The sequence below is a fragment of the Eubalaena glacialis genome, chromosome 5 (assembly GCF_028564815.1).
Source record: "Eubalaena glacialis isolate mEubGla1 chromosome 5, mEubGla1.1.hap2.+ XY, whole genome shotgun sequence".
NCBI classification, from domain to species: Eukaryota; Metazoa; Chordata; class Mammalia; order Artiodactyla; family Balaenidae; genus Eubalaena; species Eubalaena glacialis.
The window spans coordinates 52,313,047-52,326,967 of NC_083720.1; positions in this window are offsets into that span (position 1 = coordinate 52,313,047).

Below are 13,921 nucleotides of genomic sequence, written 5' to 3' on the forward strand. Positions count from 1 at the left end.
TCCAGTGGTCAGGATTCGGCACTTTCACTGCTGTAGCCGGGGTTCAATCCCTGCTTGGGGAACTGAAATCCCGCAAACCTCACAGTACAGCCAAAAAAAAAATCATCAGGACAGCTCGCTAAACCCCAGAGGGCTGAGTCCCACCCCCAGTTTCTGATTCAATAGGACTGGGGTGGGGCTGAGAATTTACATTCTTAACAAGTTCGCAGGTAATGTCAAATGATGTTGATCTGATCCAGGGACCACACTTTGAGAACCAACAGTCTAGAGAAACCAGTATGGAGGGCGAGGAACTAGGAAGTTCTGCTCTAATTCATCAGGTCTTACAGAGTCTCAGTGCATAAGCTCTTTAGGGTTTGCTGAGCCCGGACCTTTGAAACACAAAAATAAGTGTATATTTAGAAACTGCGATGAGTGCTATATAGGAAAACTCAGCATATCTTGAGAGAGTACAGGAGCCCTGGTTCCAGATGAAGGACTCTCTGAGGACGTGACAATGGATTCTGAGAATGAAGGTGCATAGAATTAGCTAGATGAGGAGCCCGCAATGAGCATTGCAGGAAGGGGTCCCAGGAGATGCCTTGGGAGAGAAGCGAGAGTGAAGGAGAGACTACAGTAAGTGTGAATTTCCAACCCAAAGAAACTAACCACCAGCTGTGGTCTCATTGAGACTCACTGGCAAGAGGTCAGAAAAGAGACTCAGACCCTTTTTGTTCACCACCTGTCCCTGCCATTTGCCCCTCCACTGGCCCCCCTCCCACCTGCCCCAGCACCATCAAGTCCTGCTGCTGGGCGCCCTGCCTTCCTTGATTGTTCTCTTCATAATACCTTGTTCCACTTGTCGACTGCTTCATAATAAACCCCAACATTTAATTCTCACAATTCGATTGGTTGGTTGGCTGGTTCTTCTGTTGGACTCACCTGGGCTCACCTATGCAGCCTACTCGGCTGGCAGGCAAACTGGGGCAGCTTGGCTGCCCCACACCCCTGCCTCTCCACCATCGCCCCATGGCCACGTCGTGTGTGTGAGTGTGTGAGTGTGTGTACACACTGAGGGTTGGGGATCCCCAGGGCCATGACCCCTCCTGAGGGCAGCCTTTCCTGAGCCAGGACCACCCAGTCCAAAAGGTCCAAACTCCATGTTTCCTAGCATATTCATGCCTATCTGGATGTTTCTAAAGCTCCCTTCTCCACCAGCAGCCATCAGGGAACAGAAAAGCAAAGACCTGGGTATGTGAACTTTTCATTCTCCCTCTGGTGCCATTTTCCTCCACGACCCCTTGGGGTCAGAGAGGTGGGAAAGGGATTTCCCCCTCCCTTATATCTCCTTCTCAGCTCCAGCTAAGCCTTCGTGATCCATGCTGGTCTCTGCTCTGTTCCCAGGGCCCAGCACCGTGCCTTGCACACAGTGGGCGCTCACCAAGTGCGCTCTGGATGAGTGAATGCCTTTGCTCCCTTCCCTGACTCTGATCCAGGGGTGCCAGGCCCATTACCCGCCTCCCCAGCTCTCCTTGGCAAATCCTATTTATCCTTCAGACTCCAGCACACACCCACGTTTTCCAGGAAGGCCTCCCGTCCCCTCCAGCAGTCAGAGTAACTTGGGAAGGTCCTCTTTCTTCCTCGGGTCTCTCCCCTATCCCCTGGCCCTCTGTTTAGAAAGGATTCTGTTCAGCTCTGTGCTAGAGCGAGTTGCCTATGCATCCTACTCCCATTCTAGGTGTTTGTTACACGTTGATGGGAATAGGAGACATTTTATTTTGCTTTGTATTTATTCCCCTTACCTCTTACTCCCATCTCCAGTGGCCAGCACCACGCTTGGCACGTGATAGGTGCTTAATGAATATTTGTTGAACTAATAATAATTATTATTATATTACATATATGTATATATACATTATATATACTATGTATAAAGTATATATGTAATATTATATTTTACTTAATATATATATAGTATTTTATGTATATATATACATTATGGGTGTGTTATATATATCATATATACAGTAAGTCCCCTACATACGAACCTTCAAGTTGTGAACTTTCAAAGATGCAAACGTGCATCTGGTTCCAGCAAGGAACCAGAACCTGTGCCATCAACGTCAGGCGTGAGTGAAATTGCAGCTTGCCCTCTGTCTCCTATTGCTGACAATCCTTCAGCTCTACCATCTCCCACCTCCTCTCCCTCCTCCAGTCAGTAACTCTTCTTGCCTGTTCACTTGATGCCAGTCCCTGTATGCCAGTCATTGCCCTGTACTACTGTACTTTTCAAGGTACTGTACTGTAAGATTAAAAATGTTTTATTTTTTGTGTTTGCTTGTTTTTTATGTATTATTTGTGTGAAAAGTATTATAAACCTATTACAGTACAGTACGATATAGCCGATTGTGTTAGTTGGGTATCTTGGCTAACTTCATTGGACTTACGAACAAATTGGACTTATGAATGTGCTCTTGGAACAGAAGTCGTTTGTATGTAGGGAACTTACTGTATATGTGCTATATATATCATATATTCTAGTTACAATGAACGCTCCTCCATTCCAAGGACAGTTCTACATTCTTTGCATGTTAACTCATTCCATCCTCCCAGCCGCCTTGAGGGTTGCCCCAGGCCACACATTTAGTACCAGAAAGAGCTGGGACTCTAGCACTGGAGACTGCCTGGTTTTAAGAGTGCATACCAAGGAAAGAGTATTGGCTACTTGGGCTCAGTGAATCCAGGAAGGCTTCTTGAAGGTGGAGGTAGATTCCCTGGTTATCTAAAGGAGAGGAAGAAGTTTTCTTGGTGGTAATGGACAGAGAAATACAAGGAAGAGTAGGAAGTCCATGGGCAAAACCATTTGCTTTTTTTCTGTTCCTCACTCATCAGGCCTTAAGTCAGCAAACTTGAAAGAGGAACTGCTTTATTTGGTTCCAGGGAAAGATGGTTCCACCGAACATTATCTTGATATGCTGACTGTACCAAGTATCATCACTGCTGGAAAAGGCGCCCCCGTCTCGGCATATCAGACCTTTAGTAAGAGTTCACGGTCAGTTATCAAGGTGAATTACTTTCGCATAGGTATTCAGTGAATGGCAGAAACACCATACACTGTAGCTAAAGGGCTCCTTCTCCATCTGCATAATTCCCCATGCTGTCAGTCGGCGTGACATGTGTGCCCCGGGCCTCTCACCACCATCTGGCAGCCTCTTTGACATCGCAGCTCCCCCTGCACCCCCGACCCTGCCCTCCATCAGCAGCGGGTCCCAAGCCAAGACTGTCGGTAAAGCAAGATCAGGACGTATGGACGCCTCAGCGATGACAGCCGTGATTTAGCTGCGCCAATTGCTTTCTGACGTTTCCATAGCTCTTCCCAGCTTTACCTTCGTGGCTGGCCAGTTGAGAGCTGCAGGAGGCAACAAGCAGAAATTGAATTTTCCACAGTGCACTCATTTGGGAGGCTCATTCTTCAGTTCTATAGGCAGCTGCCTGGGAAGTTTCCAGCAGCTGCCGCTGCCCTCCATGCTCTGCCCTGGCCAGCCGCCCTGGGGGGAGCGGACCCCACCCAGGAAGGGCAACTTGGCTCTGGGGACAGATGGGGGGTAAGAGTGTTCTCTTCTCTGAGGCTACTGGAGAGGGTGTCTGGAGGCCCTCTCCTGAGTTTCCTGAGAAAGCCCGGGAGAATTTCCCATTTTGTTGACAATTTGACCACAAAAGGGCTCCCAAGGGTGTCATGGTGAGTGTCGTTGTGGGAGAGACACCTCAGCACCCATACTTAGCCAACATCAGCGTGCACGCTGGCCAGTTCTCTAAGTCTCTCAGACAAAAGAATATTTGCCCACAGTGAGGTTACACAAGAATCAGCAAGGAGGAGACATTCCCTTTGTCGACCTGACATCAGAACAATAGGCTGATGTCAGGAGACACAGGGGAAGTTAGGGTGCCAGACAGACTGGTTATTTGCTTTTCTGTAACCCTAAATCCTCTTCCTCTGTTTCACTCTAACACCCTTGACATGTGTAACATGCCCTGAGAGATGGCTCCCGAGTTTTGGTGTGTAAAGGAATTTCCTGATGGCCTTGTCAAGACCTGTCTAATCTCCGGCGGTTCTAAGTTGCTTTGAGGTGAACCCAGAAAAATGAATTTTGAACAAGTACCATGCGGGGTTCTCTTGTAGCTGGTTCTCAGCTGTCGTGCAAGAAATATGGTCGCTACAGGCCGTCCCTTCCTCCTGTATCGAATCTGTCCTTGAGGGCAACGACAGGAATGCCAATTATGGGATATTCCTTGCTTCCTCCTTGCCACCCCTTAGACATCGTGTCTGGTCCCAGGACACATTACTGTGGTCTCCCTCCTACAGCATGGCTTGCTTCTCTCCCAAAGCGGGTGCCCCCCTCACCAGGTTATGTGCTGGGTCTCCACGTGGGCAGCGGTAGAAACAATGCTCTATTCCTCTTCATGTCCGAGGGTGCCTAGCATGGCGATGGGCTTACTAAATACCCTCGAGCAACGACATTACTTGTGTATTAAGTACTTACCTTGCTTCAGGCCCTGGGCTAGCTGCTAATGAGAAGAAAGAAGGTAGACAATAATTTTAACCCAAATTGATAACAGGGACTAATAGTATAAAGCATCAAACCTATTAGATCCGCAAAGACTGAAAAAGGGAAAACCCCCAGTTTGCAGAGATGAGGAGAAACCCTGACAATATATGTAGGATTGTAAGTTGGCAGGACCATTCTGGAGGGCAATCCAACCCTATGTGACTAACATCAAAATCTCTATTCCTTTCATCCTAAAATTCTAGTTCTAAGAACTTTTCCCAAGGAGACAATAGAACGAGGACACAAAATTGTTCATTTAGGTTAGTCCCCAAACATGTATTGAGAACATATCATACACAGGGCATGAGCTAGGGACCAGGCAGAGTGTAAATCTAACAGGCAGGGGGATGTCAGTGAGAATGGGTCCACGGAGAGTCACCTCAGGAGGGTTTATCAAAGCAAAAGGCCGGCAGCAACCCAAGTCCATCCAAGGAGGGCTGAGAGTACATTGTGCTACAGCCAGATAACTGAATTCTAAGCAGCCCTTTAAAATGTTGCTGTGTGTCTATAGTCATTGTGGGAAGTGCTCGGTGACATCGAGTGAAAAAAAGCAAATTGGGAAACGGAAAAAGTCTCACTGTGTTGAGTGACAGACACATAAATGCCTACACAAGTACATACATAGAAAAAAGTGTCAAAAACTTCACTGCCAAACGTCAGAGTGTTCAAAGGATTTGTTTCTGGTTGATGAAATGTTTTGCGTTCTTCTTTCTACCCTTCTGTATTTACATTTTCTACCAGAGCATGTACACAGAATGCAAATATTATCTTTGTAAACAGAATGAGTGAATGAATGAATGAGGAAAAAGCAACATCACATCAGAGTTCAACAAGAAACTAACTTCTGGGGAAGGCAAAATAGCCTTCCCAGAAGGCCTGGTACCCTCTTATACTCTCCCGGTGAGGATTTGAGCTCCTGAAGGGTGGGGACCGGGGCTGGCACAGGGCAGGTGTCCAGCAACCGTCTGTGTAGTTGTGTGGCTGCTACCCTCCTGCTGTGTCCCAAGGTGAAACACTCCCCCCCCCCCCCAGAAAGCTTCACGGGTCTCCTCTCATTTGACAACTGCTGGACTCTGTGACCTTCCCAGGCCCCTTGCAACTCAGAAGCTGAAGCTGCTGTCAGCCCACAAGTGAAATCAATCCAGGCCCGACGTCGGGCTGGGAGCTGGCCCGCTGGCCCTGGCCCTGGGCTGTTGTTTCTTATCTGCCGAGGCTCCGTTGAACTGGCCAACTGACGGGGCACAGCTGAGGCCAGTAAATCTTCCCCAGCAACGCATGTGCTGTCAGGATTATTCACAGTAGCTTGCGTCCCCTGCCCAAGACCCCTTTTCCCCTTGGAAGATACCCTTCCAAGCCTGAATCATGGCTAATAAACCCATACCCAAATTGATCTCACAGCTGTTCTTCAGATGCCGTGCCAGCCCCTCATCAGAGCCAAGCTGTTTGGACCTGCAATAAATAGGGGTGATTTTTCATCTGGGGCTTGTCATTGGTTTCAGAAACTGTTCTCATTCAGCAAAGGCCTTTTTAACACAATTTTTTAGAGCAGTTTTAGGTTTACAATAAAATCGAGAGGAAGGTGCAGAGATTTCCCATACACCCCCTGCCCCCCACCCACGCATAGCCTCCCCCATGATCAACATCATTTATCAGAATGGTCCACTTTGTACCAAGGATGAACCCACATTGACATTATAACCACCCAAAGTCCAAAGATTACTTAAGTGTTCACTCTTGCTGTTGTACATCCTGTGGGTTTGGACAAATGTATAATGACATGTATCCATCATTATAGTATCATACAGAGTATTTTCATTGCCCTAAACAACCTTGGTGCTCTGCCTATTCATCTCTCCCCAGCCCACCACCACCCCTGGCAACCACCGATCATTTTGTCTCCACAGTTTCAGCAAAGGCTTTTCAGTGGAGACAGTAACACATCTTGGCAACATCATATCATGAATTTGGAAAACTGGCTTTCTCCTACCATCAGATATACTGACCAAAAATGGCCCCTCAGTCTAACATAGTTTGGTTATTCCATGGCTGTATGATTCGCTCATGAGAAGGAAAAGAGGACAGTGAATGGCCCCTCCCCATAGCTTCCCTCCATCGATTGAGGCACAACTTCAAACAACATGGCGCCGATGTGAGAGGAACCTGGAAATCAAACACCGCTAATCAACTCAGTACTAGGCAGTTGGGCAGAGAGAGGAGGGGTGATTATTTGGAATGAGGTATCTGGTGGTCCATGAGGACAAGAGCTGCAGACCAGTTAAGGACAGCAGTGATACAAGTCCTAGAAGCAGTAGCCACCGTGGTGGGAGAAATAACAATTATAATAACAAACATTTGTGTAGAGCTTTGCCCTTTACAAAGCATGTTTCCATATATAATCCTATTAGCTTCAATTGAAAAGACAGTTTTTCCCTTAGATGCAAAGCACCCAATGGCCATAGATCCATTCATTCATTCATTCATTCATTCACTTACTGACAAACACTTACTGAGCTCTCTCCTAGGTAATCGTATTAGCCAGGGTACTCCAAAGAAGTGGAACTTATAGGATATTCATATATAAAGGGAGATACTTATTTTAAGGAATCTACTCATGATTATGGAGGCTGGCTAGTACAAAATCTGCATGGTGTACCAGCAGGCTGGAGACCCAGAAGAGCTAAGGCTGTAGTTCAAGTCCAAAGACCACCTGCTCGCAGAATTTCCTTTTGCTCAGGGGAGGTGAGTCTTTTGTTCTATTCAGGCCTTCAACTGATTGGATGAAGCTCAGCCACGTTATGGAAGACAATCCACTTTAATCACTGTCGGCTGATTTAGTTAATCTCATTAAAAAAACACCTCACAGAAACATCCAAAATTCTGTTTAATCAAATGTCTGGGCACCGGCCCAGGCGAGTTGACACAGAAAGTTGACTTAAAATTAAGTATCATAGTAATGGAGGCACTGAGCTGAAAAAGCCCAGCCCTCAAGAAGATCAAAGACTAGTAGAGAAGCAATAGTACGTGCTAGAATAGTAGTACAAAATAGAAAGCAATACATGCTATAAAAGAGACACGGATAAGTGTTAGAAATCGAAATATAATTCCTTTGACCATGGGAAGGAGGTAAAAGAGCAAAGAGTTCACAGAAGCCTTCCTGGAGGAGGAGAATTTGAAGTGGGATCTTGAAGGATCCTGAAGAATTTGGATGGGTGTATATGGAGGAAGGATCCTGACACTAAGTAGGTGGGAGAGCATGAGCAAAGAGAGATATTAGAATCTGTTCAGGAGGCAGCCAGGAATTGATTGTAGTTGCGGAAAGAATTAACAAGCGATATGACAATCAACCGAATAGACGAAGGCCATTGCACCCTGTTTGAAAGTGTTCTCTTTTGTCCCATTCCACCTTCCTGTTCACTGAGGTCTGACTTATTTCTTTGCACAGTTATGGTTGGCCATGAGCATGGCAGGCTGTGGAAGGCAGGCATCTCCCGTGTTTGCCCCAGCATCCAATAAACCCTACCCATGGCTACTCTCGGGGGAACCGCTCACTCCCTCGTGGATCTCCAGCCCATACTCTTCAGTTTGAACTCTACCACTGGCTTTGAGATGGACCATGTGACCCAGTCCTGAGCCAATCAGAGCCTCACACTCTCAGGGCTAGAGTGACTGGTTAGGAATGAACATGTGACACCACTGGGGCCAGTTATACTCTGTGAACTGGATTTTCACTCTTTTACTCTCACCATGAATATGAGGTGATAGAAGTAGAACTAACATCCCCATGGAGTCTGAGACCAAAGCCCACAAATTGGTGGGCAGAGCACAGAAGGGAGAGAAGATGGGTCCTTGTACCTTCAAATACAGCCCACAGAACATGGAGGAGGCTACTGAGAGACAGAGTGTGAGCCCAGGGTCCATAAGCAGCTGGTGATGATTGAAAACCCTGATAAGAATATTAACAACCACTTACTGAGCACTTACCGTGAGTCAAATACTAACATATTTTGTCTTATTTATCCTCTCAACCCTGAAAGGTAGTTACTATTATTCCCCATTTCATAGCTGAGAAAACAGCCTCAAAGAGTTTCAGAAACTTCCTCAAGGACACCCCTCTAAAGGTAGCAGTTAAATCGAGTTTCAAATGCAGGTCTCCCTGATGTTGAACCCCAAGCTCTTGGCACCTTTGTGGTTCAGAAACGCTTGGGAAGATTTTAAGAAATTCCAGAAACCTAAGCCAATCCCTAAATATTTGCATCACTTGGTCTGGAGTGGGTCCCGGGCATTGATATTTTTTCAAAGCTCCCGTGGTACTTACTCCTAATGGGCAGCTGGGAGGAAGAACTATTGCATGAGATCATGGAGACGCAGTTCCTATTTCTATAAAGTACTTTCAGCCACTTGCACAAAAGCATGTGACCTCCCAAATTCCCAGCAACTCAGGGCAACCCTCAGCTTGACTAAACATCGCCATTTTGATTACACGATCCAGTCACCCCTGAGTGATAGAACTGCCATCTGACCTAAAGGCTGCAAATGAGGGGTGGGGGGGATGAGCGAGGCGAGAGAAGAGAATGCTCCTTTCCTTTTTAAATGTGGCCTGTCATTTTTAGAGAACACGCTTTACAGGACTATGAAGTATAAAAAGTAGCCGCAATGAGAAGAACTCAGGGATATTCGCTCCCAGCTTGTCCCAGCCATGATTTGTGTTCTGTTCCACTCCTCTTATAAGCACAAATGTCCTTGTGATGTGCAGGGAACAGTATACACAGCTGAGCCCAGCACACACACATACCACAATGAGGGCCAGGAAAGGGACTGGCTAAGGCAGGGCACAAGCCTGTGCTCCATGTCTAGGGGCTGTTTGGTTTTTGAGTTGTTGGGCGGGTGGCGAGGGGGAGGTAGGGGCTTGTTTGCTTCTTTTCCAGGGTTGGCCAAATGTAATCATTTAGGACTTCCTTTCTGAACATTCTTCTTGCTTTAAAAAAAAAAGATGCCTGGACTGCAATTTTGCCTTTATGGCCTCTCCCATGAGATCAGCTTTTATTTCAAAAGTAAAACCCCAGCACAAAGGGTAAGGAAGCTTGCAAACCTTTTGAGGATGGCTGTATAGCACAGGCTTGCATTAAAATGCTTCTGCAACTCCTACGTTTTCAGGAAAATGCCTTTTGCGCTTGCTCTAAAAAATCTCCAGATTCCTTCTGATTTTATGATCCTGTGATTCTCTCATTTCTAGTACAGTGCCTGGCACATAGTTGGTATTAAGCAAAAAAAAAAAAAAATTATTTTGAAGGAACAAAAGCAGAAAAGAATGCTAACTGACCAACTAGATTCATTCCTTCTTCAACAGCAAGACGCTGCAGGGACTTTGTTATTACATGAAACGTGAAATGATTATCGAACTTTTGAATCTGGATGAAACATTTCATTATGGGGGGGAGAGAATTTAAGAAAAAAATGCAAATACAAAACTATCCCAAGTTCATTGTTAGTCTCATAATGTGCTTCTACAAACAAACAAAAGACCTTAAAACTATATTCAGAGGGAAAAAAATCAGAATAATAGGAATAGTGCTGGGGAGAATGGTATCTATTTCTAAAAGACAACAGAAGGATGTTCGGGCCCAGGACTCAGCTTTTAAGACTTTCCTCTCAAACTGGTTATTAATCAACATTCTTTGGCTTAAACCAAAGATGAATCAATCTGTTTGGGCTATATAGCCAGAACACATTTCACCTTCTTGTCCAAAAAGCTATCGTGGATGCCTTTGATAAATATTGAACAAGATCAAGGTCCACCAGGGATTTAGCATTTCCCAAAACCACATTAACCCATCCTTAAAAGATATGAAGTGGTTTAGTATAGGGAACCCATAATAGTACTGGGTGATCACTCTTTTCTTCTATAAGCATGCCCAAACTGTCTAATAATTTTATAAGTGATGGTTGTCACACTAGTCTGGAGTTGCTACAATTCACCCTTTTTTCCTTAAAAAAGAACTAGAAAAACTCTCTTCATCCCTGGCTCTCTCCCCTATCAGTTTTATGGCCATGTCAGCAAGTTGTTTAGTGTCATGGGGTGCAATTTAATTGAGCCTTGGGAATGGCACTAATCTAAAGTAGCTCAATATACTCTCTCTGTCCTCCAGCCTGTAAGGAACCTTTCCTTTCCTGAACAGTTGTTTAAAGGTGAGCCTTTCTGAAGAAGCTAGAAGTAAACTAAGTGTGGTCATGGTCTGTTCAGGGCTCCCACACATGCTAACATTCTATATAATAACAGCTACATTTACTGAAGAACATACTGTGTGTTCAACATTGTTCCAAGGGCTTTACTCACAGACTCACAGTGATTCTTGGAACAACTCGATGAAGTAGCTATTAACCACCTTGTGCGGATGAGAAAACTGAACCACAGAAAGGGTGAGTAATTTCTCCAAGGTCACACAGCTAAGTGGCAGAGCTGGCATTCAAACCCATGTTCTGAACCACTGTGCTACACTGATCTGTCCATTCTTTGTCACTTTTTCTGAACTTAACTTTAAAGACCCTTTGTAACATTATGGAATATGGGAGATTATTTTCAGTTTTCTGTTAATATTTTTTGCATCAGATGAGTAGTTGTTTTTAAAGCCCATTTAGGTCACTCTAGCACCACTGTTTGGTCCTGACTTTATGGAAACTTAGCCTTCCTCCCACCAGGCCCCTGGTTTCCCTGCCTCTTTTGAGGTCCTCCTGGCCAAAGCCCCATCCCTGCTTTGCCCATCTCAGCTCATCACAGGCAAGGCTGCTGCCCTTCTCCATCCTTCACCAGGAAAGCCAGTCAGGCTCCTTTCCTGCCTCCTGATTCATTCCCCATCAGTCTTTTCAGGAGTCATAAGCCCAGACTAAGACGATGGTAGAGATGGAAATCTCTTCCCTGGAAGCATCATCCACAAGGAAAGACTTGGTGTTATGGGTTGAATTGTGTCATCCAAGTTCATATGTTGAAGTCCTAACCTCCAGTACCTCAGAATGTGACTTTATCTGGAAACGGGGTCATTTCAGATGTAATTAGTTAAGATGAAGTCATACTGGAGTACTGTGGGCCCTAATAGATTGTGACTGATGTGCTTATACGAAGAGAAAATTTGGACACAGACACACAGGAAGAATGCTGTAAGGAGGCATGATGATGAAGGCAGCGATCAGGGTGATGCAACAGAAGCCAAGGGATGCAAAACACTGCCAGCAGACCACCAGAGGCTGGGGGAGGGTCATGGAACAGTCTTCCTCAAAGCCCTCAGAAGGAACCAACCCAGCTGACACTTTGATCTGGGACTTCTAGCTTCCAGAATTGGGAGACAATAAATTTCTGTTGTTTAAGCCACCCAGTGTGTGGTACTTTGTTACAGTAGCCCTAGGCAGTGAATATACTGGATATCAAATAATAAAGAGGAAACATGGCCATCCCAGCTAATGAAAGCCTCTGACTCCCCACTTAGATGTCCCTCTCTCAAGAAGCCTTCACGGATCCCCTGACAGTGGTCTACAGAAGAGAGGATGGCCAGGGGATGGGGTTGAGAGACTATTGTGCTATAAGTACCTTCACTTGTGGTGCTTTTGGGTGGAAGGATTGTGAAGCTGGGAGCGAATAAAGCGGCTTCCCAGGCTCCATCCTGCCCCCACCCCAGTCTGGGTGAGTTGCTCCTTATCCTTCCCCTGTCCTCACTTCCGGACTGAAGCAGGACCCCGCCCACGTGGTCACCATTGTATCTGTACCATCAACTGCGGGCTTGGCCCACAATGCATTTCTGTCAGGTGGATGGATGGGCACCTGTGTGCACAGAGGGCCAAACAGCTAAGAAGACGCATAGGTAGGAAGGCAAGGAAAAGAAGAAACAGAGTATCTTTAAAAGCAGGATTTTTTTAAGGGAGGGTGGTAAGAACGGGGAGAGAGGAGGGAGGACAGAGATAGGAGAGCAGGATGAGAAGGGTGTTCTCATTTTTCTCAGGCGGCTCCACAGTTTCTTACCTGATCTTCCTGCAACCAGAGGTTTTCCATATTTGGGATTCTGGGGGGGTCTTAAGAAAGGTACGATGGAACATAGTCGTATTGGGGCAGCATCCTGTACAAAAACACACTGATATTTCTGCAGCAAAAATAGATGACAAGTCACACAAAGTGGGATAAAGGAAGATTAAGAAGAGCTCCACATAGTTCAAGTCAGATTTTTTTCAGCTTTAGGTTTTCCAAGGTTTTGGGGTTGAGGGTAATGTTAACGTAGTGTGGCTCTGTGATGGAGCAAAGCCAAGCTGAGACGCAAATCTCTGCTCATCCGTCTCATTTCTAGGAAGGGAAGTATTCAGACAGAGAGCCTTTCCCCAGCCGTTGTGTTCTAAGGTCACAGCCAGGGTGAGTTTGGGGCGCGGGTTCCCAAGAACTGTTGGGGACAAACCATTTGTTCAACATATGAAAAGATGATGCTTTGTTCTCAGTCAAAGCCAGTTGGAGAATGAGAGGCAGGGAGAGAAGTCTTCTCATTGAAACTCAAATCCTTCCTTTAGTTCCAGACTCCTTTCCACCTTTTCCCCACTAATAAGGCACATTTTCCATTGTTCTCCTTTTCTGAGAATAGTTCTACAGGCGTCTCCCCAGCTGCCCAGAGCCCTGCTGTCCCAAGCTGCAGATGGTCTGGGCAGTGCCTGGGTGGAACCAGATCCGTGGGGCCTCCAGGGCAACACCTGGGACCTGCTGAGCAAGGAGAATTCTCCCCTCTTGTAGGACGTGTCCTTGACCAGGCCAAGCTTACTCTTGAATAACTCAAGGCAGCTGCAGAGCTATATCCACTGTCACTTAAGGATCTCAAGCTCGTCCAAGCCTAATTTTCCCTCTGTCTCATCAACGTGTGAGGGTTAGAATAAGGAAGAGGAAGAAAAATAAGACTCAAAACCAGGCAGGTTTGACTTTCCGTCTTGTCCTTGCCGCTTGCTTTGTGACCTTAGGCATGTGACTTACTTCTTTCTGAATATCTGTATCTCCCTCTGTAGAAGGGGGATAATGGTGGTCTCTTGCAGGGTTGCAGTGAAGATTAAGCCAGATAACATATGATAATATATTTTTATAATATATGATAATATATATAATACATATATAATGTGTAATATATGATATAATATATGATAATATATATTCATTCCTATGTTTGCTATTCCATGAACCATCTAGTGACACTTCTTGGGGCCAGTGGCTCACTGTCTCTGAGGTGATATGAGGGAGGTGGAGGTGATGGGGTGGGAGGACTTGGAAGACTTTTGGAGCAGGATCCCAAGCTTCTCTTGCACTGGTCCATATTCCCCAA